This window comes from Pseudophryne corroboree, chromosome 1, assembly GCF_028390025.1.
Source record: "Pseudophryne corroboree isolate aPseCor3 chromosome 1, aPseCor3.hap2, whole genome shotgun sequence".
Classification (NCBI taxonomy): Eukaryota; Metazoa; Chordata; class Amphibia; order Anura; family Myobatrachidae; genus Pseudophryne; species Pseudophryne corroboree.
The window spans coordinates 885,840,955-885,857,085 of NC_086444.1; the positions used below are offsets into that span (position 1 = coordinate 885,840,955).

At 38.0% G+C, this 16,131-nt stretch overlaps 17 non-coding genes across 17 annotated transcripts; all 17 read left to right on the forward strand.

The window, feature by feature from the left end:
* Positions 1 to 5,392: 5,392 nt before the first annotated feature.
* TRNAK-UUU (transfer RNA lysine (anticodon UUU)) lies at positions 5,393 to 5,465 on the forward strand. Its single transcript has one exon. It is a non-coding gene; the product is annotated as a tRNA-Lys (tRNA).
* A 579-nt stretch (positions 5,466 to 6,044) lies between these two features.
* On the forward strand, positions 6,045 to 6,117 carry TRNAK-UUU (transfer RNA lysine (anticodon UUU)). The gene has a single exon. It is a non-coding gene; the product is annotated as a tRNA-Lys (tRNA).
* A 579-nt stretch (positions 6,118 to 6,696) lies between these two features.
* On the forward strand, positions 6,697 to 6,769 carry TRNAK-UUU (transfer RNA lysine (anticodon UUU)). The gene has a single exon. It is a non-coding gene; the product is annotated as a tRNA-Lys (tRNA).
* A 579-nt stretch (positions 6,770 to 7,348) lies between these two features.
* On the forward strand, positions 7,349 to 7,421 carry TRNAK-UUU (transfer RNA lysine (anticodon UUU)). Its single transcript has one exon. It is a non-coding gene; the product is annotated as a tRNA-Lys (tRNA).
* Positions 7,422 to 8,000: 579 nt separating this feature from the next.
* Positions 8,001 to 8,073, forward strand: TRNAK-UUU (transfer RNA lysine (anticodon UUU)). Its single transcript has one exon. It is a non-coding gene; the product is annotated as a tRNA-Lys (tRNA).
* A 579-nt stretch (positions 8,074 to 8,652) lies between these two features.
* Positions 8,653 to 8,725, forward strand: TRNAK-UUU (transfer RNA lysine (anticodon UUU)). The gene has a single exon. It is a non-coding gene; the product is annotated as a tRNA-Lys (tRNA).
* Positions 8,726 to 9,303: 578 nt separating this feature from the next.
* On the forward strand, positions 9,304 to 9,376 carry TRNAK-UUU (transfer RNA lysine (anticodon UUU)). The gene has a single exon. It is a non-coding gene; the product is annotated as a tRNA-Lys (tRNA).
* A 579-nt stretch (positions 9,377 to 9,955) lies between these two features.
* On the forward strand, positions 9,956 to 10,028 carry TRNAK-UUU (transfer RNA lysine (anticodon UUU)). Its single transcript has one exon. It is a non-coding gene; the product is annotated as a tRNA-Lys (tRNA).
* Positions 10,029 to 10,607: 579 nt separating this feature from the next.
* Positions 10,608 to 10,680, forward strand: TRNAK-UUU (transfer RNA lysine (anticodon UUU)). Its single transcript has one exon. It is a non-coding gene; the product is annotated as a tRNA-Lys (tRNA).
* Positions 10,681 to 11,259: 579 nt separating this feature from the next.
* Positions 11,260 to 11,332, forward strand: TRNAK-UUU (transfer RNA lysine (anticodon UUU)). Its single transcript has one exon. It is a non-coding gene; the product is annotated as a tRNA-Lys (tRNA).
* A 579-nt stretch (positions 11,333 to 11,911) lies between these two features.
* On the forward strand, positions 11,912 to 11,984 carry TRNAK-UUU (transfer RNA lysine (anticodon UUU)). The gene has a single exon. It is a non-coding gene; the product is annotated as a tRNA-Lys (tRNA).
* A 579-nt stretch (positions 11,985 to 12,563) lies between these two features.
* On the forward strand, positions 12,564 to 12,636 carry TRNAK-UUU (transfer RNA lysine (anticodon UUU)). The gene has a single exon. It is a non-coding gene; the product is annotated as a tRNA-Lys (tRNA).
* A 578-nt stretch (positions 12,637 to 13,214) lies between these two features.
* On the forward strand, positions 13,215 to 13,287 carry TRNAK-UUU (transfer RNA lysine (anticodon UUU)). Its single transcript has one exon. It is a non-coding gene; the product is annotated as a tRNA-Lys (tRNA).
* Positions 13,288 to 13,866: 579 nt separating this feature from the next.
* Positions 13,867 to 13,939, forward strand: TRNAK-UUU (transfer RNA lysine (anticodon UUU)). Its single transcript has one exon. It is a non-coding gene; the product is annotated as a tRNA-Lys (tRNA).
* Positions 13,940 to 14,516: 577 nt separating this feature from the next.
* TRNAK-UUU (transfer RNA lysine (anticodon UUU)) lies at positions 14,517 to 14,589 on the forward strand. Its single transcript has one exon. It is a non-coding gene; the product is annotated as a tRNA-Lys (tRNA).
* A 579-nt stretch (positions 14,590 to 15,168) lies between these two features.
* On the forward strand, positions 15,169 to 15,241 carry TRNAK-UUU (transfer RNA lysine (anticodon UUU)). Its single transcript has one exon. It is a non-coding gene; the product is annotated as a tRNA-Lys (tRNA).
* Positions 15,242 to 15,820: 579 nt separating this feature from the next.
* Positions 15,821 to 15,893, forward strand: TRNAK-UUU (transfer RNA lysine (anticodon UUU)). Its single transcript has one exon. It is a non-coding gene; the product is annotated as a tRNA-Lys (tRNA).
* The last annotated feature ends 238 nt before the right edge of the window (positions 15,894 to 16,131 follow it).

The following is a 16,131-nucleotide window of genomic DNA, read 5'->3' on the forward strand; positions in this document are numbered from 1 at the left end:
TGGGTTGGGGAGATATAGGCTCTCTGCAAAGTTCGGAGGTGAACCTCTTGTAAGTAAGGTGAAGCCAGGGCTTTCAGGGTAGAGACATAATGATCACTAAGTTGATGGTGATTAGTTATGCCAGGTATATCCTTACACCATTGGGTAAATAGTCTGTCCCATCTACTCTCTGTTGTGCGAGAAGTCAGGATGGTATAAATCTGTCTAATGCGTGTTGGTCCGGCTTTGTGAATATTAAGTGTGACTAACAATGGGTGAGTGGAAGGGGATGAGTCATGTGGTATGTTGCGCATACGAGTTATTGAGTCTAGATAGTGTCGGGTCTGGAGATACATGAAAAAATGAGAGTGAGGCAGGTCATATTTCTCTCGGAGCGATGAGAATGGATATATAGAGCCCCCCGGGTCAAACACTTTGGAAGAGTTTGACAGACCCTTCTCTTTCCAGAGCCGGTAATTGGAGTTAGTGAGAGATGGGGGAAAGGCGGGGTTGCCCCATAGCGGAATACATACAGACACCTCAGGGTTACATTTAAATTTCTTGTGTAGGGTGCGCCAGTTGTAATAAATATCATGGAAAAGAGGATTGTTAAGGATGTGAGTTGGGATCAGGGAGGGTTTGGACAGAAGCAATGCTCCCGGGGAGTAGGGAGTAAATAAGGCCTCATCTAGAGCAGTGTCTGTGAAGAGTTCCCTGTCAAACAGCCAATCAGCAGCACATCGGAATAGAGTCGCCATAGAGTAGGACATATAATCAGGTACTCCAAAGCCTCCTGCGGCCTTAGGGGCCATTAGTTTATCCAAAGTGATAAATGCTTTTTTCCCTTTCCATAGGAATTTTGACATGATTTTTCGTAAATATTGGATGTCTTGAGTCTTAAGGCGGATCGGGAGCATCTGCATAAGATAAAATAATTTCGGGAAGACTATGCTTTGCAAGACGGCTATCCTCCCCAACAGTGACAGAGGCAGCAATTTCCAGCTATCTAGCAACGAGGTGACACGTGTTAAGGCAGGGGTGTAGTTCTCCACATATAGTCTGGAGAGATTTGCTGGGATTTGAATCCCCAGGTAGGTAAGCTTTGTGTGGGAGATTTTAAAGGAAAGAGATGGGATGAGTTTGGAAATGTTATGGGCAGAAGGGCCCAGGGGTAGAAGCTCTGACTTGGCTACATTAATTCTATATCCCGCCCTAGTTCCGAATGCTTGTATCAATCCTAGGATCTCCGGGATGGAGGTCGATGGATCAGAAACGAATAACAGCATGTCATCGGCAAAAAGAGCAAGACGGAGGTCAATGTCTCCAATTTTGATTCCCTTAAAAACTCTCGATTGGCGTAGGGCTATCGCTAGGGGCTCCAGTGCTATTGCAAATAGTAAGGGCGATAAAGGGCAGCCCTGTCTAGTACCTCGTTGTATCTCAAATGAGGAGGACAGTACCCCATTACAGGAAATCTGGGTTTGTGGAGCAGTATAAAGTAGTTTTAGAAGATTCACAAAGTCGTTAGGAAAGCCAAAGTGCAGGAGAGTAGAGAAAAGATGGTCCCAATCCACGAGGTCGAACGCTTTCTCAGCGTCAAGGGAGAGAATAACTGGGGGAGGGGAAAGAGGAGTGGAAGAAGGAGAAGAAAAAGAGGAAGCTGTATAAATGGCAGTTAAAACTCTCCGTACATTGATCTCTGAGTGTCTACCCCAAATGAATCCAGTTTGATCCTTGTGTATAATTTGGGGGAGTAATAATTTAATTCGATTTGCTAATATTTTAGTGAGTAACTTATAATCAAGATTTAACAATGAGATCGGGCGATATGATCCAGGCTGGGACAAATCTCTACCTGGTTTAGGAAGGACTTTAAGGACAGCAGTATTAAAATGTCTGGGAAGAGTGTCAGAGGACAAAATCGCATTTAGTACAGACACTAGAGTGTCCCCTATGCGGGGTAAAAGGATTTTATAAAAATCGGCGCTAAAGCCATCAGGGCCCGGTGCTTTATCTCTGCCAAATTGACCAATGACACTCTGGACTTCTTCCAATGAGATCGGATCAAGCAATGATTGTACCATGGAGGGTTGAAGTTGGGGGATAGGAAGAGTGTCCCAAAACTCCTTGGGCCATGGTGAAGGGGTGGGTTCCGTGGAGGGGGAGGGATGTGGTGTTGAGGAGTATAAATCGTTATAGTAAGATTTCATTATCTCCGAGATTTCCTGGTTGTTTGTAGTTAATGCGCCAGTGGTGGTGCGTAAGGGATGGGTGACCATGGGAGGTCGGGAACCAGTAAGAAGAGTCGTTAGCAATTTTCCAGTTCTATTGCCAAACTTATAAAACCTGTGATTCACTGAAAAGGAGAACCTATTACCCATGGAGGACATAAATTCATCGAAATGTGTTTTGGCCTCCAAATAAAGGAGACGGTTGTGTGGAGTAGGAGAGGATTTGTATTGCTGATAGGCCGTTGACAGGGGTCTCTGGAACTCTAGGTACTTAGAGGCGTATTTCTTGTTAGTGGCGGAGACATAGGATATTATATCACCTCGGAGAACCGACTTTGCGGTCATCCAAAATAATATAGGGTCCTCATCTAAATGGGATGAATTATTAGTCTTATAAGATTCCCAAGAAGATTCCAGTCTTTGTTGAAATTTCAGGGAGTTGGCTAGATATGTAGGGAATCTCCACAATTTGGGAGATGAGGGAGCGTCTGGAAAGTGAAGGGTCGCTGTGACTAGAGCATGGTCCGACAGAGATATTGCCTCGATTTGAGAGTCGGATATATGTGGTAGAAGAGAATGGGATAATAAAATGTAGTCTATCCTAGACAATGTATGATGGGCCGCAGAGAGGCAGGTGTATTCTTTGTCTGTGGGGTGTAAGGCTCTCCAAATATCTACTACCTGCAGTCTTTCAGCCAGCAGGGGTACCCCGAATTTGGGCAATGAGAGAGGTCTTGCTGGTGGGTGTGATCTGTCTAGGTAGGAGGAGATAAGGTTGAAATCCCCACTGAGTATCAAGGGATCTGTGAGGGAGGGAGTCAGTTTGGCCAGTAAGGACTGAAAAAATTTCTTAGAATAGACGTTAGGTGCATATACATTACACATTGAATAAACTCTACCATGTATCTTAACAGATAGTATCACATAACGACCCTCAGGATCAGCCACAGTGGACAGAACTTCCGCCGGGATAGAACGTTTGATCAATATAGCAACACCTCTGGCTTTAGAATTGAAAGAGGCAAACCCCAATACTCGCCAATTCAAAGCATTTAGTTTTGCCGTCTCCTCTGAAGTCAGGTGTGTTTCCTGGAGGAACGCCAGGTCTACCCGTTGTTTATTAAGATAGAGAAGTATTTTCCGTCTCTTTGCTGGGGAATTAAAGCCCCCAACATTCCAGGATCCTACCGTCAGGTCAGCCATATGTCAGAGGAAAAGGCAAAACAGATGCGTTCTTTACCACCTTCACAAGAAACAGCGACATAATCACAACCTGATGGATGGGGGGTGGGGAAGTGGGGGGTGGAGAGAGACAAAACAAGAGAAGAAAAAGGGAGATAGGAGGCAGTCGTGAGTAACAGGCCGTACAATCGTAGAAGTACAATTTTAAAAGTCACTAATATGCCAGTGGCCAGTGACCTCCGGTCAGCAAACATGAGCAAGCACCAGTGATGGTGTACCCGCGCCTGAGTATACAGTGATGGGCACTAGCAGGAAAGGAGGATCCCCTCCCCACCGCCATAATTCTATTATCTATACCCACCCAGCATCCCTCAAAAAATAAGCAGGGTAACAGCATATTCCTAAAAACAACAGCTCTTGGGTGAAATGTAGTGAGTCGAGTAATGTAAAGAATATATGGGAAGGATTACAAATAAGTAAACATAACCACGGAAGTCCATGATAATGGGGGAGTCCCCAGCCTATGCAAGTAACATGATAAACAATTATAGAACATTTTTTTTTTCTTTCTTGTTTTGTATATATGTAATCATATCGAAGCTATAATGAAGCCGAATCAAATATAGAGCGGCAGCAGTCACTATGATGCAAGAGATCATTAGCAAAAAGAACCAGCACTGATCAGAAGATATGATGGAATCGCAGGGGGAAAACCTGTATATTACAATCCAGCAGCCGCCGAAGGGAGATCTGTAATATCTGTGGTGTCTTCTCTAGAGATATTACGGAGGTAGGCCACTGCGTCTGCGGGTGATAGAAAATCTTTGTGGGAGGTACCCTCATAAATGCGTAAGCGTGCGGGGTAGAGTAATCCAAACTTGCGGCCCTCGGACACAAGTTGAGTGCAAATAGGTGAAAACGCTTTACGGGCCCGGGTCAGTTCCACCGAATAGTCCTGGAATATGAAAAGCTTGTTACCCTCCCATTGGATATCTTTCATTTTTCGGGATGCAGACCAGAATGCCATTTTATGAAGGTAGTTTAGACAGCGAAATAGTGTTACCCGTGGACGCGGTCTGGCGGGGGTGGGGACAGGGCCCACACGATGGACCCTCTCAATAACTAGATCACTGCAGTCTCGTTCTATGCCCAAAAGTGTAGGCAGGGTGACACGTACAAAATGAGCTAGTGCTGTGCCCTTAAGTGACTCTGGTAAACCCACCAATCTGATATTATTTCTTCTTGAGCGATTTTCCGTATCATCTAGCTTATTCCATATTTGATAATTCTCTGTGGTAAGAGATTTTACTGAGTGATGCAGTCCCTCAATATCATGGGTTGCAGCTTGCAGCTGGGATTCAGTGTGAGTGACTCTCTGCTGTAAGTGCTGCAGCTGTGTAGTGATATCAGTGACAGCCTGTGATAACAGAGGGGCCATGGTTGCCTTTATTGCTGCCACTACATCTCCATACGTTACAGGGGCTTCAGGGTCACGGCATACCTGTGATCCTGTGATGTCTGTCCCCTCGGCCGCAACTTTTTTGGAGGCTGGGGAGGTGACTTCAGGGCCGGCGCCAGGCGCCATGTTGGTTCCCGCGCGGCGCTTTTCCAGCCTCGCATTTACGCCTGCCGGAGCCTGTGCAGCCGCGGCCATGGGCGTCACATAGCGATCCATGCTGACCGCTGAATTTGCAGAGGGTATGCCGGGTGATGTAGAGGCTGTATCAGCCTTGAAAAGGTTAGTTGCGGTGGGCGGCGGGACGGAGCTCCTGCAGCGTGCGGCTCACTCCATGGGTCCCGGAACCGGAAGTCCTTAGGATTTACATCTTAAACACAGAGGAAACTAAAATATATTTCATCAAGAGACCCTACAAGCCAAGTCTTTCAGTTCATGATTGCAGTAACACATATATTTTTCCACATTTTTTGTAATTGCACAGCAAATTGTAATGTTTTATATATTTCGAGTAGTTTCCAATATGGCATGTTCCTTGCTCAGAGCCAGGATAGCTCAGTCGGTAGAGCATCAGACTTTTAATCTGAGGGTCCAGGGTTCAAGTCCCTGTTCAGGCGAGTGTCTTTTAAACAATGGTGTTTTTGTTTGTGAAATGGACAATTTTGCAGAGTTTAAAATCATCCATTCCTGCAGGCAGCCATCTTTTAATTGCTGATGCTGATTATGTTCATTATTCAATGGGAAGGGGTATAGATTGGAAAGATTCTTTAGAATATTAAGAATGGACTTTATCACTCTTCAATAGGCACACATTATTGGCATCTAGTAATATAATCATCACAATGTATTATCGCTACATGTCAGTTCTAAAGACTTTATTTCATCAGGAACTCAAATCCATCCTTCTTTGATAGGCACACAGTGATTAAATTAGACAAGTAATAAATCAAACCTATTTGACAAAAATAATTGAATGTGATTATTGAAGTAAGGTGATACTTAACGAATCTAAGGATTTACATCTTAAACACAGAGGAAACTAAAATATATTTCATCAAGAGACCCTACAAGCCAAGTCTTTCAGTTCATGATTGCAGTAACACATATATTTTTCCACATTTTTTGTAATTGCACAGCAAATTGTCATGTTTTATATATTTCGAGCAGTTTCCAATATGGCAACTTCAGTGCTCAGAGCCTGGATAGCTCAGTCGGTAGAGCGTCAGACTTTTAATCTGAGGGTCCAGGGTTCAAGTCCCTGTTCAGGCGAGTGTCTTTTAAACAATGGTGTTTTTGTTTGTGAAATGGACAATTTTGCAGAGTTTAAAATTATCCATTCCTGCAGGCAGCCATCTTTTAATTGTTTATGCTGATTATGTTCATTATTCAATGGGAAGGTGAATAGATTGGAAAGATTCTGTAGAATATTAAGAATGGACTTTATCACTCTTCAATAGGCACACATTATTGGCATCTAGTAATATAATCTTCACAAAGTAGTATCGCTACATGTCAGTTCTAAAGACTTTATTTCATCAGGAACTCAAATCCATCCTTCTTTGATAGGCACACAGTGATTAAATTAGACAAGTAATAAATCAAACCTATTTGACAAAAATAATTGAATGTGATTATTGAAGTAAGGTGATACTTAACGAATCTAAGGATTTACATCTTAAACACAGAGGAAACTAAAATATATTTCATCAAGAGACCCTACAAGCCAAGTCTTTCAGTTCATGATTGCAGTAACACATATATTTTTCCACATTTTTTGTAATTGCACAGCAAATTGTAATGTTTTATATATTTCGAGTAGTTTCCAATATGGCATCTTCCTTGCTCAGAGCCAGGATAGCTCAGTCGGTAGAGCATCAGACTTTTAATCTGAGGGTCCAGGGTTCAAGTCCCTGTTAAGGCGAGTGTCTTTTAAACAATGGTGTTTTTGTTTGTGAAATGGACAATTTTGCAGAGTTTAAAATCATCCATTCCTGCAGGCAGCCATCTTTTAATTGCTGATGCTGCTTATGTTCATTATTCAATGGGAAGGGGTATAGATTGGAAAGATTCTTTAGAATATTAAGAATGGACTTTATCACTCTTCAATAGGCACACATTATTGGCATCTAGTAATATAATCATCACAATGTATTATCGCTACATGTCAGTTCTAAAGACTTTATTTCATCAGGAACTCAAATCCATCCTTCTTTGATAGGCACACAGTGATTAAATTAGACAAGTAATAAATCAAACCTCTTTGACAAAAATAATTGAATGTGATTATTGAAGTAAGGTGATACTTAACGAATCTAAGGATTTACATCTTAAACACAGAGGAAACTAAAATATATTTCATCAAGAGACCCTACAAGCCAAGTCTTTCAGTTCATGATTGCAGTAACACATATATTTTTCCACATTTTTTGTAATTGCACAGCAAATTGTCATGTTTTATATATTTAGAGCAGTTTCCAATATGGCAACTGCAGCGCTCAGAGCCTGGATAGCTCAGTCGGTAGAGCATCAGACTTTTAATCTGAGGGTCCAGGGTTCAAGTCCCTGTTTAGGCAAGTTTCTTTTAAACAATGGTGTTTTTGTTTGTGAAATGGACAATTTTGCTGAGTTTAAAATAATCCATTCCTGCAGGCAGCCATCTTTAAATTGTTGATGCTGATTATGTTCATTATTCAATGGGAAGGTGTATAGATTGGAAAGATTCTGTAGAATATTAAGAATGGAGTTTATCACTCTTCAATAGGCACACATTATTGGCATCTAGTAATATAATCATCACAAAGTAGTATCGCTACATGTCAGTTCTAAAGACTTTATTTCATCAGGAACTCAAATCCATCCTTCTTTGATAGGCACACAGTGATTAAATTAGACAAGTAATAAATCAAACCTATTTGACAAAAATAATTGAATGTGATTATTGAAGTAAGGTGATACTTAACGAATCTAAGGATTTACATCTTAAACACAGAGGAAACTAAAATATATTTCATCAAGAGACCCTACAAGCCAAGTCTTTCAGTTCTTCATTGCAGTAACACATATATTTTTCCACATTTTTTGTAATTGCACAGCAAATTGTAATGTTTTATATATTTCGAGTAGTTTCCAATATGGCATCTTCCTTGCTCAAAGCCAGGATAGCTCAGTCGGTAGAGCATCAGACTTTTAATCTGAGGGTCCAGGGTTCAAGTCCCTGTTCAGGCGAGTGTCTTTTAAACAATGGTGTTTTTGTTTGTGAAATGGACAATTTTGCAGAGTTTAAAATCATCCATTCCTGCAGGCAGCCATCTTTTAATTGTTGATGCTGATTATATTCATTATTCAATGGGAAGGGGTATAGATTGGAAAGATTCTTTAGAATATTAAGAATGGACTTTATCACTCTTCAATAGGCACACATTATTGGCAACTAGTAATATAATCACCACAATGTATTATCGCTACATGTCAGTTCTAAAGACTTTATTTCATCAGGAACTCAAATCCATCCTTCTTTGATAGGCACACAGTGATTAAATTAGACAAGTAATAAATCAAACCTCTTTGACAAAAATAATTGAATGTGATTATTGAAGTAAGGTGATACTTAACGAATCTAAGGATTTACATCTTAAACACAGAGGAAACTAAAATATATTTCATCAAGAGACCCTACAAGCCAAGTCTTTCAGTTCATGATTGCAGTAACACATATATTTTTCCACATTTTTTGTAATTGCACAGCAAATTGTCATGTTTTATATATTTCGAGCAGTTTCCAATATGGCAACTTCCGCACTCAGAGCCTGGATAGCTCAGTCGGTAGAGCATCAGACTTTTAATCTGAGGGTCCAGGGTACAAGTCCCTGTTTAGGCAAGTTCTTTTAAACAATGGTGTTTTTGTTTGTGAAATGGACAATTTTGCAGAGTTTAAAATAATCCATTCCTGCAGGCAGCCATCTTTAAATTGTTGATGCTGATTATGTTCATTATTCAATGGGAAGGTGTATAGATTGGAAAGATTCTGTAGAATATTAAGAATGGAGTTTATCACTCTTCAATAGGCACACATTATTGGCATCTAGTAATATAATCATCACAAAGTAGTATCGCTACATGTCAGTTCTAAAGACTTTATTTCATCAGGAACTCAAATCCATCCTTCTTTGATAGGCACACAGTGATTAAATTAGACAAGTAATAAATCAAACCTATTTGACAAAAATAATTGAATGTGATTATTGAAGTAAGGTGATACTTAACGAATCTAAGGATTTACATCTTAAACACAGAGGAAACTAAAATATATTTCATCAAGAGACCCTACAAGCCAAGTCTTTCAGTTCATGATTGCAGTAACACATATATTTTTCCACATTTTTTGTAATTGCACAGCAAATTGTCATGTTTTATATATTTCGAGCAGTTTCCAATATGGCAACTTCAGTGCTCAGAGCCTGGATAGCTCAGTCGGTAGAGCGTCAGACTTTTAATCTGAGGGTCCAGGGTTCAAGTCCCTGGTCAGGCGAGTGTCTTTTAAACAATGGTGTTTTTGTTTGTGAAATGGACAATTTTGCAGAGTTTAAAATTATCCATTCCTGCAGGCAGCCATCTTTTAATTGTTTATGCTGATTATGTTCATTATTCAATGGGAAGGTGAATAGATTGGAAAGATTCTGTAGAATATTAAGAATGGACTTTATCACTCTTCAATAGGCACACATTATTGGCATCTAGTAATATAATCTTCACAAAGTAGTATCGCTACATGTCAGTTCTAAAGACTTTATTTCATCAGGAACTCAAATCCATCCTTCTTTGATAGGCACACAGTGATTAAATTAGACAAGTAATAAATCAAACCTATTTGACAAAAATAATTGAATGTGATTATTGAAGTAAGGTGATACTTAACGAATCTAAGGATTTACATCTTAAACACAGAGGAAACTAAAATATATTTCATCAAGAGACCCTACAAGCCAAGTCTTTCAGTTCATGATTGCAGTAACACATATATTTTTCCACATTTTTTGTAATTGCACAGCAAATTGTCATGTTTTATATATTTCGAGCAGTTTCCAATATGGCAACTTCAGTGCTCAGAGCCTGGATAGCTCAGTCGGTAGAGCATCAGACTTTTAATCTGAGGGTCAAGGGTTCGAGTCCCTGTTCAGGCGAGTGTCTTTTAAACAATGGTGTTTTTGTTTGTGAAATGGACAATTTTGCAGAGTTTAAAATTATCCATTCCTGCAGGCAGCCATCTTTTAATTGTTGATGCTGATTATGTTCATTATTCAATGGGAAGGTGAATAGATTGGAAAGATTCTGTAGAATATTAAGAATGGACTTTATCACTCTTCAATAGGCACACATTATTGGCATCTAGTAATATAATCATCACAAAGTAGTATCGCTACATGTCAGTTCTAAAGACTTTATTTCATCAGGAACTCAATTCCATCCTTCTTTGATAGGCACACAGTGATTAAATTAGACAAGTAATAAATCAAACCTCTTTGACAAAAATAATTGAATGTGATTATTGAAGTAAGGTGATACTTAACGAATCTAAGGATTTACATCTTAAACACAGAGGAAACTAAAATATATTTCATCAAGAGACCCTACAAGCCAAGTCTTTCAGTTCATGATTGCAGTAACACATATATTTTTCCACATTTTTTGTAATTGCACAGCAAATTGTAATGTTTTATATATTTCGAGTAGTTTCCAATATGGCATCTTCCTTGCTCAGAGCCAGGATAGCTCAGTCGGTAGAGCGTCAGACTTTTAATCTGAGGGTCCAGGGTTCAAGTCCCTGTTCAGGCAAGTGTCTTTTAAACAATGGTGTTTTTGTTTGTGAAATGGACAATTTTGCAGAGTTTAAAATCATCCATTCCTGCAGGCAGCCATCTTTTAATTGCTGATGCTGCTTATGTTCATTATTCAATGGGAAGGGGTATAGATTGGAAAGATTCTTTAGAATATTAAGAATGGACTTTATCACTCTTCAATAGGCACACATTATTGGCATCTAGTAATATAATCATCACAATGTATTATCGCTACATGTCAGTTCTAAAGACTTTATTTCATCAGGAACTCAAATCCATCCTTCTTTGATAGGCACACAGTGATTAAATTAGACAAGTAATAAATCAAACCTCTTTGACAAAAATAATTGAATGTGATTATTGAAGTAAGGTGATACTTAACGAATCTAAGGATTTACATCTTAAACACAGAGGAAACTAAAATATATTTCATCAAGAGACCCTACAAGCCAAGTCTTTCAGTTCATGATTGCAGTAACACATATATTTTTCCACATTTTTTGTAATTGCACAGCAAATTGTCATGTTTTATATATTTCGAGCAGTTTCCAATATGGCAACTGCAGCGCTCAGAGCCTGGATAGCTCAGTCGGTAGAGCATCAGACTTTTAATCTGAGGGTCCAGGGTTCAAGTCCCTGTTTAGGCAAGTTTCTTTTAAACAATGGTGTTTTTGTTTGTGAAATGGACAATTTTGCTGAGTTTAAAATAATCCATTCCTGCAGGCAGCCATCTTTAAATTGTTGATGCTGATTATGTTCATTATTCAATGGGAAGGTGTATAGATTGGAAAGATTCTGTAGAATATTAAGAATGGAGTTTATCACTCTTCAATAGGCACACATTATTGGCATCTAGTAATATAATCATCACAAAGTAGTATCGCTACATGTCAGTTCTAAAGACTTTATTTCATCAGGAACTCAAATCCATCCTTCTTTGATAGGCACACAGTGATTAAATTAGACAAGTAATAAATCAAACCTATTTGACAAAAATAATTGAATGTGATTATTGAAGTAAGGTGATACTTAACGAATCTAAGGATTTACATCTTAAACACAGAGGAAACTAAAATATATTTCATCAAGAGACCCTACAAGCCAAGTCTTTCAGTTCTTCATTGCAGTAACACATATATTTTTCCACATTTTTTGTAATTGCACAGCAAATTGTAATGTTTTATATATTTCGAGTAGTTTCCAATATGGCATCTTCCTTGCTCAAAGCCAGGATAGCTCAGTCGGTAGAGCATCAGACTTTTAATCTGAGGGTCCAGGGTTCAAGTCCCTGTTCAGGCGAGTGTCTTTTAAACAATGGTGTTTTTGTTTGTGAAATGGACAATTTTGCAGAGTTTAAAATCATCCATTCCTGCAGGCAGCCATCTTTTAATTGTTGATGCTGATTATATTCATTATTCAATGGGAAGGGGTATAGATTGGAAAGATTCTTTAGAATATTAAGAATGGACTTTATCACTCTTCAATAGGCACACATTATTGGCAACTAGTAATATAATCATCACAATGTATTATCGCTACATGTCAGTTCTAAAGACTTTATTTCATCAGGAACTCAAATCCATCCTTCTTTGATAGGCACACAGTGATTAAATTAGACAAGTAATAAATCAAACCTCTTTGACAAAAATAATTGAATGTGATTATTGAAGTAAGGTGATACTTAACGAATCTAAGGATTTACATCTTAAACACAGAGGAAACTAAAATATATTTCATCAAGAGACCCTACAAGCCAAGTCTTTCAGTTCATGATTGCAGTAACACATATATTTTTCCACATTTTTTGTAATTGCACAGCAAATTGTCATGTTTTATATATTTCGAGCAGTTTCCAATATGGCAACTTCAGCACTCAGAGCCTGGATAGCTCAGTCGGTAGAGCATCAGACTTTTAATCTGAGGGTCCAGGGTACAAGTCCCTGTTTAGGCAAGTTCTTTTAAACAATGGTGTTTTTGTTTGTGAAATGGACAATTTTGCAGAGTTTAAAATAATCCATTCCTGCAGGCAGCCATCTTTAAATTGTTGATGCTGATTATGTTCATTATTCAATGGGAAGGTGTATAGATTGGAAAGATTCTGTAGAATATTAAGAATGGAGTTTATCACTCTTCAATAGGCACACATTATTGGCATCTAGTAATATAATCATCACAAAGTAGTATCGCTACATGTCAGTTCTAAAGACTTTATTTCATCAGGAACTCAAATCCATCCTTCTTTGATAGGCACACAGTGATTAAATTAGACAAGTAATAAATCAAACCTATTTGACAAAAATAATTGAATGTGATTATTGAAGTAAGGTGATACTTAACGAATCTAAGGATTTACATCTTAAACACAGAGGAAACTAAAATATATTTCATCAAGAGACCCTACAAGCCAAGTCTTTCAGTTCATGATTGCAGTAACACATATATTTTTCCACATTTTTTGTAATTGCACAGCAAATTGTCATGTTTTATATATTTCGAGCAGTTTCCAATATGGCAACTTCAGTGCTCAGAGCCTGGATAGCTCAGTCGGTAGAGCATCAGACTTTTAATCTGAGGGTCAAGGGTTCAAGTCCCTGTTCAGGCGAGTGTCTTTTAAACAATGGTGTTTTTGTTTGTGAAATGGACAATTTTGCAGAGTTTAAAATTATCCATTCCTGCAGGCAGCCATCTTTTAATTGTTGATGCTGATTATGTTCATTATTCAATGGGAAGGTGAATAGATTGGAAAGATTCTGTAGAATATTAAGAATGGACTTTATCACTCTTCAATAGGCACACATTATTGGCATCTAGTAATATAATCATCACAAAGTAGTATCGCTACATGTCAGTTCTAAAGACTTTATTTCATCAGGAACTCAATTCCATCCTTCTTTGATAGGCACACAGTGATTAAATTAGACAAGTAATAAATCAAACCTCTTTGACAAAAATAATTGAATGTGATTATTGAAGTAAGGTGATACTTAACGAATCTAAGGATTTACATCTTAAACACAGAGGAAACTAAAATATATTTCATCAAGATACCCTACAAGCCAAGTCTTTCAGTTCATGATTGCAGTAACACATATATTTTTCCAAATTTTTTGTAATTGCACAGCAAATTGTCATGTTTTATATATTTCGAGCAGTTTCCAATATGGCAACGTCAGCGCTCAGAGCCTGGATAACTCAGTCGGTAGAGCATCAGACTTTTAATCTGAGGGTCCAGGGTTCAAGTCCCTGTTCAGGCGAGTGTCTTTTAAACAATGGTGTTTTTGTTTGTGAAATGGCCAATTTTGCAGAGTTTAAAATTATCCATTCCTACAGGCAGCCATCTTTTAATTGTTGATGCTGATTATGTTCATTATTCAATGGGAAGGTGTATAGATTGGAAAGATTCTGTAGAATATTAAGAATGGACTTTATCAATCTTCAATAGGCACACATTATTGGCATCTAGTAATATAATCATCACAAAGTAGTATCGCTACATGTCAGTTCTAAAGACTTTATTTCATCAGGAACTCAAATCCATCCTTCTTTGATAGGCACACAGTGATTAAATTAGACAAGTAATAAATCAAACCTCTTTGACAAAAATAATTGAATGTGATTATTGAAGTAAGGTGATACTTAACGAATCTAAGGATTTACATCTTAAACAGAGGAAACTAAAATATATTTCATCAAGAGACCCTACAAGCCAAGTCTTTCAGTTCATGATTGCAGTAACACATATATTTTTCCACATTTTTTGTAATTGCACAGCAAATTGTCATGTTTTATATATTTCGAGCAGTTTCCAATATGGCAACTTCAGTGCTCAGAGCCTGGATAGCTCAGTCGGTAGAGCGTCAGACTTTTAATCTGAGGGTCCAGGGTTCAAGTCCCTGTTCAGGCGAGTGTCTTTTAAACAATGGTGTTTTTGTTTGTGAAATGGACAATTTTGCAGAGTTTAAAATTATCCATTCCTGCAGGCAGCCATCTTTTAATTGTTTATGCTGATTATGTTCATTATTCAATGGGAAGGTGAATAGATTGGAAAGATTCTGTAGAATATTAAGAATGGACTTTATCACTCTTCAATAGGCACACATTATTGGCATCTAGTAATATAATCTTCACAAAGTAGTATCGCTACATGTCAGTTCTAAAGACTTTATTTCATCAGGAACTCAAATCCATCCTTCTTTGATAGGCACACAGTGATTAAATTAGACAAGTAATAAATCAAACCTATTTGACAAAAATAATTGAATGTGATTATTGAAGTAAGGTGATACTTAACGAATCTAAGGATTTACATCTTAAACACAGAGGAAACTAAAATATATTTCATCAAGAGACCCTACAAGCCAAGTCTTTCAGTTCATGATTGCAGTAACACATATATTTTTCCACATTTTTTGTAATTGCACAGCAAATTGTCATGTTTTATATATTTCGAGCAGTTTCCAATATGGCAACTTCAGTGCTCAGAGCCTGGATAGCTCAGTCGGTAGAGCATCAGACTTTTAATCTGAGGGTCAAGGGTTCGAGTCCCTGTTCAGGCGAGTGTCTTTTAAACAATGGTGTTTTTGTTTGTGAAATGGACAATTTTGCAGAGTTTAAAATTATCCATTCCTGCAGGCAGCCATCTTTTAATTGTTGATGCTGATTATGTTCATTATTCAATGGGAAGGTGAATAGATTGGAAAGATTCTGTAGAATATTAAGAATGGACTTTATCACTCTTCAATAGGCACACATTATTGGCATCTAGTAATATAATCATCACAAAGTAGTATCGCTACATGTCAGTTCTAAAGACTTTATTTCATCAGGAACTCAATTCCATCCTTCTTTGATAGGCACACAGTGATTAAATTAGACAAGTAATAAATCAAACCTCTTTGACAAAAATAATTGAATGTGATTATTGAAGTAAGGTGATACTTAACGAATCTAAGGATTTACATCTTAAACACAGAGGAAACTAAAATATATTTCATCAAGATACCCTACAAGCCAAGTCTTTCAGTTCATGATTGCAGTAACACATATATTTTTCCAAATTTTTTGTAATTGCACAGCAAATTGTCATGTTTTATATATTTCGAGCAGTTTCCAATATGGCAACGTCAGCGCTCAGAGCCTGGATAACTCAGTCGGTAGAGCATCAGACTTTTAATCTGAGGGTCCAGGGTTCAAGTCCCTGTTCAGGCGAGTGTCTTTTAAACAATGGTGTTTTTGTTTGTGAAATGGCCAGTTTTGCAGAGTTTAAAATTATCCATTCCTGCAGGCAGCCATCTTTTAATTGTTGATGCTGATTATGTTCATTATTCAATGGGAAGGTGTATAGATTGGAAAGATTCTGTAGAATATTAAGAATGGACTTTATCAATCTTCAATAGGCACACATTATTGGCATCTAGTAATATAATCATCACAAAGTAGTATCGCT